Below are 17342 nucleotides of genomic sequence, written 5' to 3'. Positions count from 1 at the left end.
GCGTTGATGTCTAGCGTGAATGCACATCGGTATGCTTCCTGAGTCACTTTGACCATCTTTTTCCTGAACGTTGCTACTGTGCTCGTAAATCGTGAGATTTACGCGTGCAAGAACCGCGTACGGAAGAATCCGCGTTTATATCACGTTTGCCCGCTCGGACATGGCCCCGGCAAGTGCGAATTTATATACGTTTGATCCGTTGCATCATCATAGCATATCAGATCGATGATGCATCGACGGGTTTCGTATGTGTGATTCGATCGTTTTCTTTTTATACTCTTTTTTCGAAGGTCCCTCCTTATCTTACTGTTGAATAAAGTGATTCGATAAGAAAAATCCTTGGGTAATATACTAACCGTATGCCAATGTAGTAAAATGATTTAGAAAGTAATTATTATGAGAAACTATAATCATATCAACGACAAAGAATTACATATATTCCAATTAATTCATAAAATTCAAAGTTATATTTGGTATCTTGGTAATCTCAACATTACTCGGAATGTTGTAAAGACAGATTGTTGAGTTTAAAGGGTATACATAATAATAAAGCAAATCGTAAGCCGAGATTAATCAGCATAAAAAATTCATATTAGTGGGAGAATTCATAATAGAGATCCACTCATTGCTACTGTAAATGTATAAATACGGGGCACCACATTGGTTTCCATACATCGTAATATGGCTTGTTCAATACTTAATTGCAGTTTAATATCGAGATTAAACGTTCACGGCGATGTATTGTATTATTCATTATTTGATATTTACTTAACATTTAGGGTGGTTATTAAACGATTCTACGTACATACACGTGACAAAATGTGTGCACGATACTCATTTAAAATGAAAACAATTTTTCACGGAATATTTCGTAACATTTTTCTACGGATTATGAAATAACGTCCATAGCATTTTTATAACGCTACACTTTAATCTCATCCTCGGTAGAATTTGATTTTGAAATCTTACGTTTAATCCTGAATATGAATAGCTATTCCTATTTTATCCTCCTTCATTCTTTTTTTAAATAATTTTATTAAATTCGCTGTTACAATATTTTCCTATATTTTGTGTCCTCGTTTAACGTAGACGCTCGCCCAGATCCATTTATGTTCTATCTCTATTATCTATTTAAATCCGTGCTGCAAAGTTCAAACGTGTCAAAAATAGATTGTCGTGGATGAGAAGAGCTAGAGGCCTGGATGTCGATCAAAATATTCTGTCCGAATTTTTCACTGGACACAATTCGTAATATTTTTTCCCTGCACGTACCTATTGGAGCAGATAATTGAATTTTTAATACATCAACACCGAACATCTTCCAAATTACGAACAATTGATTAATTCGAGCGAAATGGAATTGAATTGTATCCTCTGATGTCCATTTCATCAACGAGTTTGTCATTCTTTTGAAATGGATCAGCTCGAGCGTCGATTACCCTTCGCTGATTGACTTTGAGTTAATTAACTATTATCACGTTACAACATAAATTTCGATCCTCGTGGTGACATTGTTTGCGATATTATTCGCGCAGTTATATTGTGTAATACGTTTAATAGAGGAGGTTATTGTAATTCTTGTTTATATAACAATGTGTAATCGGAGAAGCCCGAAATTATAATACAATCTATATATTAAATATGTATATATAGATAAATACAATCTATACAGGTATTTGTCATTTTGGTACGATCGTTTCATGGAACGATAACCACGGTTTACCTTTGAGAATTTCTAGTTGAGAATGCAACGTTCAATGCCCTGTTGTTTTTGCATACAAGGGTGCGCACTGTAAGATTCCTTCGCATGTGGTTCTCTTCTATTCTGTCGAGAATCGTGTACATATAGAATGCAAGAAAAATGCAAAGTTAAAGGAAAGAACTGTTACTCGAAAGATAACGTTGCTCTTCAATATTTGGAGTTGTGTATTATTGGATAGCGTAGGAATTTTTAAAATGATATTTCTGGAACAGTGAAAACAAAACTATAATTGAATGATATACTAAAACAATGTTAAAATATAAGGGTATACGTATACTCTCTTGTACTATTTTACAATCTCTTCCATTTACTTCAAGTAAAATATATATATCTATATTGTCAGGACCTACAATGTTTGGAACATACAACCGTATATGAAAAATGGTTAGAGAGAATACTAAATATTTAGAAATGTTAGGTATAATAGGGGCGAAAGTTTTCACCGGCAAAGATTAGAATCGTCGTTAAGCATTTGACATCTCTTGTACGACGTATTGCTTTTCAATAATCAGTAATCAATTGTGAGAAATGGTTGGAGTGCATATATTTATACACGATTATAATAGAGAATCTGGAAGCTTTATAGGGCATTAGATATATAATCCTTTAACAAATAAATTAATTCTAATAAAATCTGATGTATTTTCCAATTAATCATAGGAAATCGTATTCCTGAATTTCTAACCCTTCTTCAAACTCTAATCTCAAGCATTGAATCCATTTACGCATCTCTATTAATATAAGCTCAATCATTTCTGGAAAACAATAGCCCAAAATTTTTCATTAGGTTTTCCGATGGAAAATGATTTAATTAATCGAGATCGAATAAAGAATGAACAATACGGACAAGTTTAATTATAGTCGAATTATCTTTTCCAGCTTCATCGGAATTCTTTTAGCAAATATAAGCCATCCTCGTTGATCGATTAACTTGGAATTTTAAACTTCGCTAACTTTAAGTATGATTGATATTATTTCAAGTATCGCCTTACTTGTTCTCCCTGTTTGCTCAAAATATAACGAACGTGGAGTACAGAACTCGTAGCACTAAAAAGACAAAGCATCCTTTAAAGATTAGAACACGTAAAACGCGTTTTAAACGTCATCGAATACTGATCTGCCAAATTTCTGTCAATATATCATGCAGCTGATGTTTTATTGTTTTGGGCTGAAAATTCCATTGAGTACCTTTCTTCTAAAATGCTTTGCGTCATGGGAATATCCTTTGGAAACTGTATTTTCGAAGGCAAATATATCATCGCTATCTTCAAATTTCGCATAAATACAGAAAAATCGCTGTCGATTCATCAGAAAGGAACGAAACGCGTTAAAACTGAGATGTGTTAACGACATGATATCTTTCGATAGTATTTTTCAAATACTAAGGCTAATAAAATTACTATTAAGCAAATGTATTTAGACGAAGTACGATTATAATTGAAAGCATCTCATAGTACTTATATGCAATTTAAACTTACTCTGTCTAAGTTCGACCCTACTTAAAAGTGTTAGAAGTTCGAAACTTTCAATTAGATTTGAACCTGCTCGCACTATACTTTACTCCATCGCTAGTTCATGTAGCAGAATATCAGCTCGTGATATTTTATTCCGCATGCCTCCCCGCATAAGCGTAAAAGTTAATTAATCTTGTGCAGAAAAAGCTGAAGCGATGGAATGATTTGATTTTACTTCATACTCTGTCGCGTCAAAAGGGTCAGAGTTATTAAATATCTAACAATTTATAAATATTCCTCGTTGATGATTTCCATTTTCAGATTTTAATCAGATTCCGAAAATAGTGACGTCGGCTTTCGCGGGAAAAGACAGTTTCCCACTGTTCTGTCCGCGATATTCGTGTCCGTTGGTTACGTTACAACGTGATGTGCGTTCTCTATGAATTTCCACGGTTCGCTCCTATTCATGTTTTCGCTCGAGGCTTCCTAAGCCGCCATATATTGTAAGTTACCTCTATTGTCCACCCCGTTTCAATACTATTGCCATTTCGAAGCGACTTTGGAAACCTTTTGTTCGAACGTATCGCACATTTGTTCCAGGTCCACGAGGCTGTACGGATTCCACGTGATCAGTTTCATCATCGGATTCAATCGCAGCGAATTATAAAACCCAGCGTGGATTCTATGATATATCTGAAATTTCTGGTATTATTTCAATATTCCTTGCTCTTGCTATACTGTGTTACGTCATTTAATAGTGTCACTTAATTCAGAGGATCTCAACCAATACTTGGTAGATAATTTGAGTTGAACATATAACGAGCATCGTTTAATAGAATCAGAGACAGCGAATTATAATAATGCGAGAGGAACGATTATAAGAATCATATTTATCAATGTTAAAAGGACTAATCGATCCCATATAATTAAACCGATATAAAAATTCCCTCCCGGAGGCCAGTTTCCGCTGGAAACATCCAAATGTACAAAAGCATATAGACCTGTAGGATATTTGTAAATGAAAATTTCGAACACGTTGATAGGATCAAAGAAAACTCCTAACGCAAAATCAATGCGTAACATCAATGTTACGTATTTGTATCTATCGTTACGTTCATAAGATTGACGCGAGAGGAGATCGTAAGAATCTACCCTTAATCAATTACAGGATGAACTTAAACGAACCTTTTCATTGAACTGCACGAACCATTGTCATATTTCTACCGAAATTCTATTTCAACAACGTTCAAAGGATTAATGGATTCTACGTAATTGCAACGATGTAGACATTCTCTCTGGAGACCGATGTTCAAAGAAACGACTTTATAAAGAGCGTTGATCCTTCGTATTTGAAAAACGTGCAAATAGCACGGTAGTACATCGAATCAATATAAATTTTTCAAACAAGCCGGACCGCGGACGGATTTGCGAGCTGCAGGATTCCCGGAAAGTCGATCGCGTTAGTTATCGAAGTGGAAAATAATGTCATGAATAATGGAGGAACGTGCCGCGGTATGTACTCCGTCGACGGGTGCAGTCGCATTGAGGGGCAGCGACCGTGCAAAAGGCAGAAGGGAGCAAAGGGAATGGGAAAGTAACTCTGCACAAAGTGCCCGAGCTGCTAGCTAATTCGCAGACGTACTCGCTCGGTTCTTCCCCGATGTCGACTCGTTTTCTTTGACGCGACGAAATAGAAAATCTCCGTGGTCACCCTCGGCGAGCGAATCCTTTCAGGTGACGATCGCGCGGATCACGGACCTTGTTTGATTAACAAATGAGCGATACTTTCTTTCCTTCGATCGACCACGGGAGAGACGTAAAAGTCGTTAATTTTTTTCTTCGCGTTTGCTAGTGCTCAGTGGAAAATCAATTAGGTGTCGTTTTACAGTTTCTGGTCATTGAGTTAGGTTCACACGCAGAAATTTTGTTTCTCTAGCTACGATATAAAGATTGAAACTATTTAAACGATTCTGGGTACTGAAATGTTTGTTAGTGGATGACGATGAGACATAATGTGCAGCTGAGACGAAATTTCGAAGATTGTAAATTACAAAGCGCGTTATGTGATCTGTGATCTAATGTCTGTTCATGGATTGTCATTTGATAGCTGTTGAGGTGTTTCAACGCAATGGTATTTGATAATCAATCAATTAATACAGAATAATTATCAAATAAATAAACAATATTTTGGATGATATCGGCCGTTGTTGTTGCTACGGCACGACTTTACATCAAGAATTTCACTTATTCTTGACAGATTTTTATCAAAAATCCTTCTAAGATAACACAATTTTGATCCGACATCTTTTAAAAATCTTACTTTCTAGTCAATATGTAGCGATTACAAATTCTTGTTCAGTAATGTTTAAATATACGTCGTTGTGTAAGATTCCGAGTCCCTTTGGAGAGATTCGCGAGAGAAAGCGAAATTGTCGATGAAAATTCCATCTGATCCGGCAGTTTATCAGGCGTATCGGCGGCAATTTGTCCCTTTAAGAGCCGGTTGTCGGTGGGCTTGGCCGGTTACATGTAAACGCGCGTATGCTGCCGGTGTTTTAAATGCAAAATTGAGCCGGCTCTCTCTCCCCATGATGGAATTTAATTACAACGATCTGTCGTCAGGGGAACGCGGTCGCCGTTCGAAAAGCCAATCGTATTTCGACGGGTTCGAGTGACCAACGTGTTGATAGAAAGTCGATAACGGGTGGCAGCCTGTTCTCGCCCGCGACATGCAAACGACGCGGCCTCCAATCATTTCTCTTGCCATACGGAATACACTTTCCCCCGCCAGGCGTGATTCTGCAAGTGTACAAGGAGACAGACAAACCGTCCTTCATGAGCGATTTATGAGTCGGCCAACTCATGTAAATTGCTTGAAATCGCGCGAATGTTTGGGCAATAGCTAACACCGAGATACTGATTCTGCCTTTGACATCGTGTGTGCTAACAAAAGCGACCACGGTAATGAACGATTGGTGCAACGATGTCATGGAGTTCCTAGTTTGTTCACAGAAAATAATACTTCTGGAAGCAAGTGAAAGAAGTCGAAGGTTTACGAAGCCATCGTTAGTCGTGTAAAAGCAGAGAGATCAGCTCTAACGTTTAGTTAATAGAAATTTTGGCAAAGAGAGATCAATATATGGGATAAAAGATTATGAACAATTCTGAGACAATCTACAATATATTGGAGAACAAATTGTTTAACTAGCTGTTAGTGACGTAATAAACAGTGAAATGTATCGTGTACTTAACTGACAGCTGGATTGTTTATTCTGATAGAATATCCTATTCATGAAAAGAGAAGAAGCCTGTTCAATATTAATATTTTCAGTTGTAGTTATCCTAATTCAGTAGCATGTGTATGTTACCCTATTTCTGGAATAATTCAAAATTGAAGTTTAAAATGTTGTAACACGAGTGATTCAAATAATTCTACCTTATTACATGAAACGAAAGTCTTGTCAGGATAGAAATAAAATGGAAAAAGTCGAATAATTTTTGATACTGAATTTTTTATTCTTGAGATCTGGAAACTCGCAGTCCCGAGAGGTACACTATTTTCTTGCTGCTAAAGGATTATCCCAGGAGGAAAATAAAATTCAGCTGGTTCCCTCTTCACGTCGCCGCGCGTGTGCCGGCTTTCGCTCCAACGTCCTCCCCCTTCCATTCGCTTTTCTCAGCCGATCTGATGTAAAATGCTGGATACGTAAGATGGAGAACGCAGACGTCTCTGTACGTTTCTGAAAGGCTTCCCGTAGAAGTCCTTCGTGGTAAATCACTCGCTCTCGATCGAATCCCCCTCTTCGGTTTATCCATTTTCGGGATCGCAGACGAAGGGATTCGACGGCAGCCGTGACACCGCCGCCCCGATATGTTCTCCTTGCATCGACGTCGATCCCTTTTGGAATTTATGTGCCCGACGACTGGGAAAATTTCGAGGAAATTCCACTACCGTATGTGTGTGTGCCTTTCGGTCCGGAAAGATCAGCCTTCTCTCTGTCTCCGACAGGTTTCCACGCTCAGCCATGGAGGCTTTGACCTGACCAGTTTGCATTTAATTTGGGAACGTTTATTCTTCTATTTCCTCTCTTGACCATCGTTTCCTGGTTCCTTTTTCCGTGATTCGAATCGTCGTATTTTACGAGTATAGAGCATAGACTCTGTCGGTGAATATTATTTGGTACACATTATAAAACTATTTTGGTCTGGATGTGGTTGGATCGTTCCGAAAATACTCAATTGAGTTGGCGAATTTCAAGCCATGCTCCGTTTCAATTTATAAAGCAATTAATGAAATTATTCGGAGAAATATCAGAAGCCTCAAGTAGACCTCAAACAACGTACGAACTTTAAATACAATTTCACCGAGCAGGAACGTATATAAGCTCAATTTCGTTAGTGGTGCATTAGAGTCCTCGACCCGACGACGTCTCCCAATTATTCAAAACTTAATGCAGACCGTATCCACCCTCTCAAAGTCTATATATCCAGCTCGAAAAGTGGATCTGGCTTGCAAAGTGACAGAGCGGGCCCCAACACTGGCTACGTTTCAGCTCAGCCTTTTCACCATTTCCTTTCACCCTTTCTACTATTCTCCCTCTTCCCTATTCCTATTTCTTTTCGCTTGCACCCCCATGGTTCTCTCTGTCTTCCCCTTTTATATCTCACCTCTCTTCTTACTCGTTTCCAGCCCTTTTCGTTTCACGTCTTTATCAATCTCTCTTGCGCAGTCGGAGCGCGCCTCCTTTTCTTTCCGTACGCAAGCTCTTCTGTTTATCCGCGTGAAAGCTACTCTTCCGTGAATCGAAATTTCAGAATCCGTCGAAAGACTCTTCTCTTTTGCGCGTGCATCCTTCTATTCTACTCCGGCGTAGCCCATTCGCGGAAACGCAAATGTGCAAATTCCATTCTCTGTTCCTGACGAGACGATGCTTCAGAATTAAATTCTCTCGCACGTTCAATCTAGTTGCGATATCTCGTAAGATTTACGTTTTCGAATTCTTCTATTCTTTCCCTCGTCCATATTATCCCTACTTTATGATTCTTAACACAGACTTAATAAATATGATCCCAAATTTGACCATCTCCACTCCTAACCTCCACACATCTTTACACCACCTAACACTTTTCGACAAAAAGCTTACAGTTCTAAGCGCAAATCCGTTTGCAGCATCGTCAGCTGTAATTTATTATCAAAACGTTGTAAGCAAATTATTAACAATAAAACAATCTTGAAATTAGTATTGCATTTACGATTACGAAACCATAATCGGTCCTCTCTTAACTCTTTGGAACTACTTATTTGAAAAGTGTGTAACATCTCTCGTAAATTTGAGCGAAAGATCAATAAAGGAGAATCGAATGAATCACGAATACACGTCACGTGGTTGGTTAGATAACGAAGTGCTTACTGATCGGGCGTTCATTTTGAAAATCGGCATCATTAATTCCCAACACACGTCTCTATTTAACCCGATTCGATAAATCTCCACCGAATGTTGCTAATTATCCGATAATAATACCGCGCCGGCGAGAGGCTAATTTGTGTCGCTTCGAACTTCACTCTAAACGCTATCTCCGTCTCTTCCTCTTTTTCATTTTCCCACCTCTCGCTTTTCCTCTTTCGCCTAATACGTGCGTCGAATATTCCAAACGATTCATTTGCCAAGCACGATCCGAAAAATTGATCGGAACCCTATTCTTTTTATCATCGTCTCATTAATGTTACGCCCGTATACGTTTCGTCGCCAGAATTATTCGTTTTCGAATCAAACAAGTTAGAATTTTTTACATTCAATTCTCTCGAGTTTTATTAGAAAGGATCAAAGAAAAGGATCTGGTGTTTGCTATCGGAAAATAATTTTAAACGCTACTTACTATTGTAGCAGTGGCCGGGGAGTTTGAGAAAACGGAGTTTTCTTTTTCGAAAAGCTTTTAGAAAGTTGGCTCCATTTGGATGTTCCCTTTATTTTCCAATGGAAGTCAGCTTCCAGAAGAATTAAATCTTTCTTTCATCGAGCTGCGCGTAACGTTTTAACGGTGTAGCAAACTTTTTCTAAGACTCCCCATTCTCTCCTCTGCAAACGTTTGGAAAACTTTCAATTCTACTTCATGGCGTTATTCTAATGAACGTTTTTAAAACATTGCGGGAAATTTCAAGTTACAAATTGGATAGTTAATAATTTCCCATTAAAATGCGCAACTCCTTTGATCAAATTTTATTATTTATGCCCCTATTAGTTTGGGAAATTATACTGTATTACCTTCAAACTTTCCTTTAAATTTAAATTTAAAATTTTACTACAAACTTTTCGCCGAATCCAATATGTTGTTCATTGCAGCTAATATGATATTACTCGAAATATGAAAGGAAAACGGATTTATTACATAACTTTTATATATTAAAGTCGAACAATCTGCATAGAGCGTGTAATATAATACGTACGTTTATCTGGCAGAGATGTAGCTTTTGATGTTCACACGTCCACTGAATTTCTTCCATCAATGCCATATTTATTTTCCGTCAGCGCATCAGGATGGGTTTTGTGGTATGCATGGTCAGTCAACCCCGTTCGACTCACGTTGTATTCTATCGGGATCAGTGGTTACGAAAATTAATGCTGATGCCAGGCACGCCTGTTATTTGACGCCGGTGTAAGTGGTAAAACCTCGCAATCAACGCCAATGATTGATGCGCCCATCATCGGTATCACTTGTGCTGTGTCACGAGATAGAGGAGTCACTCTTAAACAATAGTTTTCCTGCTTTCGATACTCGCCTGTCATAATTGGTCGATAACGGGCTTGAATATTTGTCACAGATCTCCTCGTCTTCGTCATTTCCCACTGGTTCGATTAATTGGGATCATTTAAGTTTCATCGTATGTTCGTCAAATATTATTGTGCAGTAAACGATAAACTTAAACGATGAGTGATCGAGGATCATGTAGAATAAAACAGATGTAACAGACGACGAGTCGTTTTTCTAAATATTTTATACGGTTTTGTCACTGTATGTATCAGATCGACATAACAGATCTACACTATGTTTAGTAATACTTTCCTGATATTTCGTATGCAGAGTTTTTATATGCATTGGAAGTCTAGTGACGCCAGTAGATATCTTTATGCATTATGTGAACATATTATGCACCGCTCCAATAATGATATTGTAATTCTGACATGTTGCTTTCTTTTTTTTTTATATGTATATAATATCATCTGACGCATTTTTTTATGGTTGAAGCGAGACTTATTAATATTCAATAAAGTAATGAGATATGATGAAAAGAAATTATAATTTGTAATAAAACTAAACACAAAGAATATTGGACATATGATCCAAAGAAAAATTACATTATAATCTGAACTAAGAAAATTGTAAAGTATCTTTTCTTTCTAACTGATCTTCTTCGACCAACATTTTTTATATCTTTTTATCTTTAGCGTGACTCGAGGGGAATGCAATCCTCGTTTGAAACGCTGGAAATAAGACCACCAGAGTCTGTTGTATCTCGTGCAATGTTCGAACGAGTCGCCAGCTCATTAGAGCCTCGATGTAAAGAGAAAATATATCGCGTGATAGAAAAGCCCGCAACTCAGCAAGGGGAGGGGTGGTTTAACGGAGGTATCAATTTTCTTAGAGGCCGTGGTTGGAACGAAATCGATTTAGGGACAGGATAAACGGGAGGCGGTGTCAAATCATGAAATTCCGTAGACGGCTTAATTGCTCGAGTTTCGGATTCTATCAATCAGCTCGCTAATTGGGCCAGTCACGGCCTTGTTATGCAGCAAATTAGTGGTCAGTCTGCCGGCAAGATGGTGAATCGAAACGCGAAGATAGCTATTTCATTACCGTTACCACGATGCACCTTGTCATTAGTTCGCTGTCGTTTAACGAGTAGAAGCGAATTTTTATGGAAATTTATATTTCTCCTGGTGTGTCACCAAAATTTAATCATTCACGCTAATAAATGGAACCGTGCATCGTGCAAGTATCGACGAAACTTCATTGTATTGAACCATATTGCCATGATTTCAACCACGATATTTCCAATTCTGAAATTCACACGGTACAATTTTCATTTCTAGTCGGAAAAAAAGATTCGAAAAAACTCTCGACTTCAATTTGCAATGGAATAGCGAACGTTATTTCGCTAATTTAAATCAATACGATGGTACACCATGATGGAACGAAATCAGAAAACAGAGTCGAAATGATAAGTGGCTGACGGTAGCTATAATTTTCCGCGGAGAAACCACTTAAAAGACGATCGAACTGCATGGAAAATGGATCCTAACGAGGTCCCCGAGGAAATCTCGGTGGAGAAATAACGACGTTGTCACTAGTCTGTGTTTCTGGCTGTGATCCTGACTCTGCTTCAACAGGGCATCCCCAAGAGGATCCTTCATTTCGTGCGAGCTCTTGTTTTATCGACTCGTTTGTTTTTGGTCTAGTCGTCGACTGATTTTCATTGTAACGTCGCCGAAGTCTCGGCACGCTCAACTGTGATCCCTCTAGAAACTTTACTCATCGGAATGTAGGCATTATCGCCACAGGCTGACTAGTCTAATCCAAACACGCCGTTCAACTTTCAACTAAAACGACGTGTGCTTCTGAGAATGCGGCATACGTGTGTGTGTGTGTGTCTGCGGAACTATGATCGAAAAGTCACGCAACACACTAGCGCTTCTAATAAATAGTTCAATAACGATTGCGTGACTTTTTGATCACAGCGTAGGTTACATTCGCCGAGATGCCAAACCACTGTGTTTGATGTCGCGAGCCCGACAAATCATTGACCAATTCCACTTTTACTTCAGAAACTCTACCGTTTCGTGAGAATTTTACAGCGTTATGATTAGACTACGGATTTTCATGGAAATTTACGTTTTCGTGAATGCAATTAAAAACACAGGACTTAAATAGAATATCCTCATATATAATACTCAAAAATCCTTTGAGAACATCATTAGATATTCATCTGTATCGATTCTATAAAAAATAAATATTTTTCTGCGTGTTGGAGTATCAAAAAGGGCTAATTTACGGTACTATCAAGTGTTTTCCTACTCATTTCAAAACTCATGATGACAGAAACGACTGTTCCAAACAAATTTCCAACAAATTTCACGAAATTGTATAAAATTCAGCAACAAAGTAGAAGATCTGCTATTTTCACTAGGTTCCTACAACAACAAATTTATTCTACAAAGTTTCATCTTAAGTAGAATGGTTGGATAACAAGTTTTCGCGATTTTTCATTTTTAAGCTCAATGTGACTGACAAGGCCGCATTGGTATACGTTCCATTCGAAAATGTCACCATTCGGTGCGCGTTCCGTGCGAGACTTTCTTGATATCAGGATCTGTACAATCGGTCAATCGATCGGGAAGCAAAGTCATAAATGGAGCGAGGCTTTTATTCTCGCGCACCGCATACTTGAAATTCCATCTCGTAGCAAGAATACTTCGCCTTGCAAGATACATTCGTGGGAAATGTACTTTATACGCGTGCCACGGGGGCGAGGGGAATCCATTTGAAAAGTAAACTTCATTTGAATGCGTTCAGTAGATAGCACGTGCGTACAGTCGAACGATCGACCAGGTATAAAACCATGTCGAGCCATCAATCGATACTTTCCCCGTTGGAACTGACTATTCTCTGTTAGTTCGATCTGACTGATCGATAATGCTTACCCCATTCGTGCCGAGGCCACGTTCTCCTCGCTACCAACGTGTTAACTATGTTAGCGAGTTTAAACTTCATCACCGGATGAACAAGGAATTTTCTATTCCTATTGTTCATTGGTAAAGAGGAGCAGAAAAATATAATAGAAAGTTTTCCGCTATGTGCAGTTCCTATTGATATACATTCTCGTTCATAAGTATTAGGTCAGCTATGAAAATGTATTATAATTATATTGTAAAATTTAAATTTATTATTTCATTTGAAACGTTAAATCATAAATAACTCATATATTCAATATTCTTTCTTCCACTGACACACATAGCCATGAATTCCGAAGTTAATATAAATATTCGGGCTTATCTTGATTTTCTATCTATTTTGTGAAAAAAAAATGGGGAAGGGAAACGTGATATTAAATTTGTCCTCGCTGTTATTATCTTTCCCTTGTCCGCTCTATCAGTTTCATGTAAAATTGGAGATCCAAACCCTATCCCTTTGTATTCATCATGCATGTTTTACACAAAAAGAGGGAAAAGAGTAAAAAGAAAAAAGATGTATTAAAAAACTGTCCACATCATATGCGGAGCCTGGTTTTTCCTCCTTTTTTCACATATCGTTCTAACCGATGATATTAAAGTTCAAATCCCGAGAATCTCTGGCGAACCAGAATTCAGCCCCGTGAAAGGTAAACACTTTCATATCGACGTTCATGGAATTCGTTTGATCTATCGAAGAAACCTTGAAAAACTAGATCAGTGTGTATCCCAGAGGAAAAACTGTCGACCGATTACGTCTATGGATGACTATGCTCTTCCCATAATACTTGGCTCGGGAGGCAGTAAGTCGCGAACGTGATCCGCGGAAAAGCGGCCCACCCCTTTTACGTGATACCACGAACTTTTCAGTCCTCGACGACTCGGTTTTCGTATGTATTACATCGCCCGCGATGTAAACTACTTTAATCCGGGGGTTGGAGTCGGCTTCCGGGGGATGCTACACGGATTTTTCCACGCCTGATTCTCGACCTCGTATCGCAAGCGCTACGACCCTCCCACGAGAACGGCGACGATATTACGTTAAAACAACCCCTCTCACCCTCGTAATCTGATGAGGACACTTACCGAGACTTCGGAAATTGCTTTCGTTTCGATACTTCCGCCTCCAGCGACACGCACATAATGCTCTGTCGCCCTGTTCTCCATGGTACTCCATGGTAAGAAAGAAATATTAATCATTTTGTTACGTAATTTCAACAAACTATCGTAAGATTTAAGATTATGGTTTCTTAATGCATGGTTAAGTTAAAAGACTGGACACTGATAAATCGTATATACAGTGGTGAACATACATTCATACGTTCATGGAAATACTTGAACATCTATCAGAGGAAACATTTATGTTCGTATCGCATGTGTTACTTAAGATATTTAAAAATTTCATCGGAATTGTAACAAGACATAACTGTTACGATTATGTTGGTCACGTTTCTATTCGTCTTCATTACCGATTCTACAAGAAATAGGAACTTATTCTCTGTGTTGCAGATGCAAATCAGTCGATTTTCTTAACTCACGATTCAATGCCTAGTTACTATAATTTATGGCGCTCTCAAATGTCTATCGCTGTATCTCCCTAAGCCTCATAAGGCAGTGAACAGTAAACGTCCGAATGTCCGGAACGCTTGAATTTCCACATTCTCTCGCGTTATTTGTAACTATTCAAGCGGCAGGAGATCTAAAAGAGCGATCTTCGACACGCCATTGTCGTTAAAAGTACACGTTTCACTTATACGCTGGCGCGGAGTGACTAGGAACGCCTGGCCGTGTTTCCTGGGAGTTCTCGGTGAATACTGAAAGAACCGGAAACTTCATTTTCCGGTGGAAGTTGGACCCCACGAAGGCCGTGTGCATCCAAAGAAAGTGACCTGACGTGGCGCGAGTGGAAACGCTGGAGATTACGAGATGGAAAACGAAGCTCGAGGGTGGCTCTCCTCTTGTAGGAAGCTTGGAAACGCGACAGAAAGATCGAAGATAAGAAGGATCCTTGTGGATAATCCTCTGGGCACTTCTGGAAGATAATGCCCCGCCTGATGGAACCCTGTCTCTTCTCTGACGGAAGAATTACCAGCGAGAATCTCGGGGAGGGGGGGGGGGGAATAAATTGAAATACTCGAGTGGACGCTCTTCAACAGGCGAGGGTTCTTAATTTAGAAAGGCGAGAATTTTTCCGCGGTGCTTTCATCGGTGTCTCTGATCGAGATACGTAGTAAATTAGTATTAGGACGGGTAATACTTTCTCGGCTGGTTCGATATCCTGCTGCGATCAAAGCCAACGAAATCCCCTTTAGGATCCGCGAGGACTTTGTGCCAGGACCAAGTGAACTTTGATGAGAAATTCTGGCGCCAAGCTGAGCTCCGCCATTCTTCCACGTTTCCTTTCAATGTTTGAATTTTCATGAAACGTTGCTCCATTTCATTGTTCTATTATTTTACGTCTGCATTTTCTCATTCTCTTTTGAAGTAAATTCGAAATTCAACAAGGGCCTATGGCTAACTGTTATAGCTTGATTTTGTGGGTGAATGGATTACGTGAATAGATAAAGCCAGATAAAAGGGTACAGATAAAAGGAATGCACGATGCGTGCCACAGTTATTCTTTCTACACTTTATAAAATCAAATTAATGTTTTAACATTGCATATGAAGTATTTTCCTGTTTGTAACTTACGGTAGAGCTCCGTTTATTGCAACGAGATTTTAGTTGATTTATTAGTTGAACTTTTATTGATTAGATCTACTTATCCGTACGCGAGCTTGTACTATGTGAACGAAAAATAATAGGTAACGAGAAAAATTGATAAGTTCCTATTGTATGAACTCCGATTATATAAACTATTTATCCCTCAACGAAGCGAACCTCATTCAATCGTCACTGATTTCAATAAATAATTTCGCTCAACGACGTGACAAGCTGCTACGAACTCGGTTACCGATCTAATAACTTTCACCGACTCCTTATCACGCTCTGCGCTTATTTTGATATCTCAATCTCTTCGTTTGAATCGAAAATTACTGCAATTTCGTTTCAGTCACGCTCGACTGGAAAACTCGGTCTGTAGACTCTGTTCGAGCAGCGGTCGAAAGATCAAGACAGAAATTCAATGGACCGAAAGCGTTCGCGGAACACGTTCGTTGGCTAACGTACCGATTCGCGCGTACGCCATCTCTTGAGAAAGTAAACAGTTGCCGACGATTCTTAACGAGACTCGACAGGCTCTAATGAGATCTCGCCTTCCAACGGACACACAAATGCCCTCTCCTCTTCGACTGCCACGCGAAACCACGCTCACGTCTCTCGATGTTTCCTCTTTCTCGCGTTGTTCACGGAACACACTAACGTTATTCGCTGCCTCCCCTCTTTTTACGGAACATGAAGCTTCACCTTCGTTTTTCGATGTCCGCCCGGTTTTTTCGTTCCTCTTCTTCATGATTCTCCTTAATTGTTCCCCGATACTCTTCCGTCGCTTCCCGAACGCTACTCGGCCTAACTTTTATTGTTTTCGGTTGGCTTGTTTAAAGTGGCCGCGAAGATGTTTCTTTGATCGAGCACTCCTTTAGTGATTAATTTGGCCTTGTTTTCGTATGAAACGAATTTTCGTGAATATTCCAACAGTTAAGAGAGGATATCGTGTGAACGCGGTTTTATTTTCTAACTTTGTGCAATTAACTTTGCGATTGTTTGACCAAGGTTAATGGAATAGTTAAACGCATCTATTGATTACCTGGATGATTTCATGACGTGCTTCGGTTATCTCTCATAAACGGTATTTGATGGGAAAATAACATTATTCGATGAACAGACATCATGAAACTGGCGTGAGAAATTGAATTCTAGTTTTTGATTGCTTCGAAACTTCTTTTTACGTTTGCGAATATCTTTGCTGTTGAATAATCAAGCTAAACTCACTTATCAACTGATAAACACGATCGAGCTACACTGAAACAAATTACATAGCCTCGTTTCCTAAAATTCTAGATCTACAGAAAATCTGGTTCATCGTCGTGTACACTGATGTTGATTGAAAGTAATGTATTATAAATTTTACCAGGTTAAACGTAATTAACGTAAGGTAATTCTGCTTGTAATTTAAACTTTATAATTTATTTTATATATCCAAATTCAATTAAGAATGAACGATATCCTTTAAGTGGACGTATAACTAAGACCCAACTATTAAAAATTATGTGATTTCGTTTTTTGACGATCAGTACAGCTGTGCGTCTTCATACTAGAAGAATAACGATTGTATTCCGAACTGTATTTGAAACGTTCGAAATATATTGTCATATCTATAAATGTTTCTGTCTTCTCTTAAGTATAGTCATAAAAATACAGTGAATCGCTGGAATCGTAAAATTGTAGTAAACATATTTCACG

The 17342-nt window shown here is 38.6% G+C and overlaps 1 protein-coding gene across 2 annotated transcripts in view; it reads right to left on the bottom strand.

The window, feature by feature from the left end:
* Positions 1 to 17342, bottom strand: part of LOC117235321 (disintegrin and metalloproteinase domain-containing protein 10-like) — a 161799-nt gene that overhangs the window by 41862 nt on the left and 102595 nt on the right. The window lies entirely within an intron of this gene.

This window comes from Bombus vosnesenskii, unplaced genomic scaffold (genome assembly GCF_011952255.1).
Source record: "Bombus vosnesenskii isolate JDL3184/JDL3185 unplaced genomic scaffold, Bvos_JDL3184-5_v1.1 scf7180000013315, whole genome shotgun sequence".
Lineage (NCBI taxonomy): Eukaryota > Metazoa > Arthropoda > Insecta > Hymenoptera > Apidae > Bombus > Bombus vosnesenskii.
This window is presented reverse-complemented; position numbering and strand designations above follow the sequence as displayed.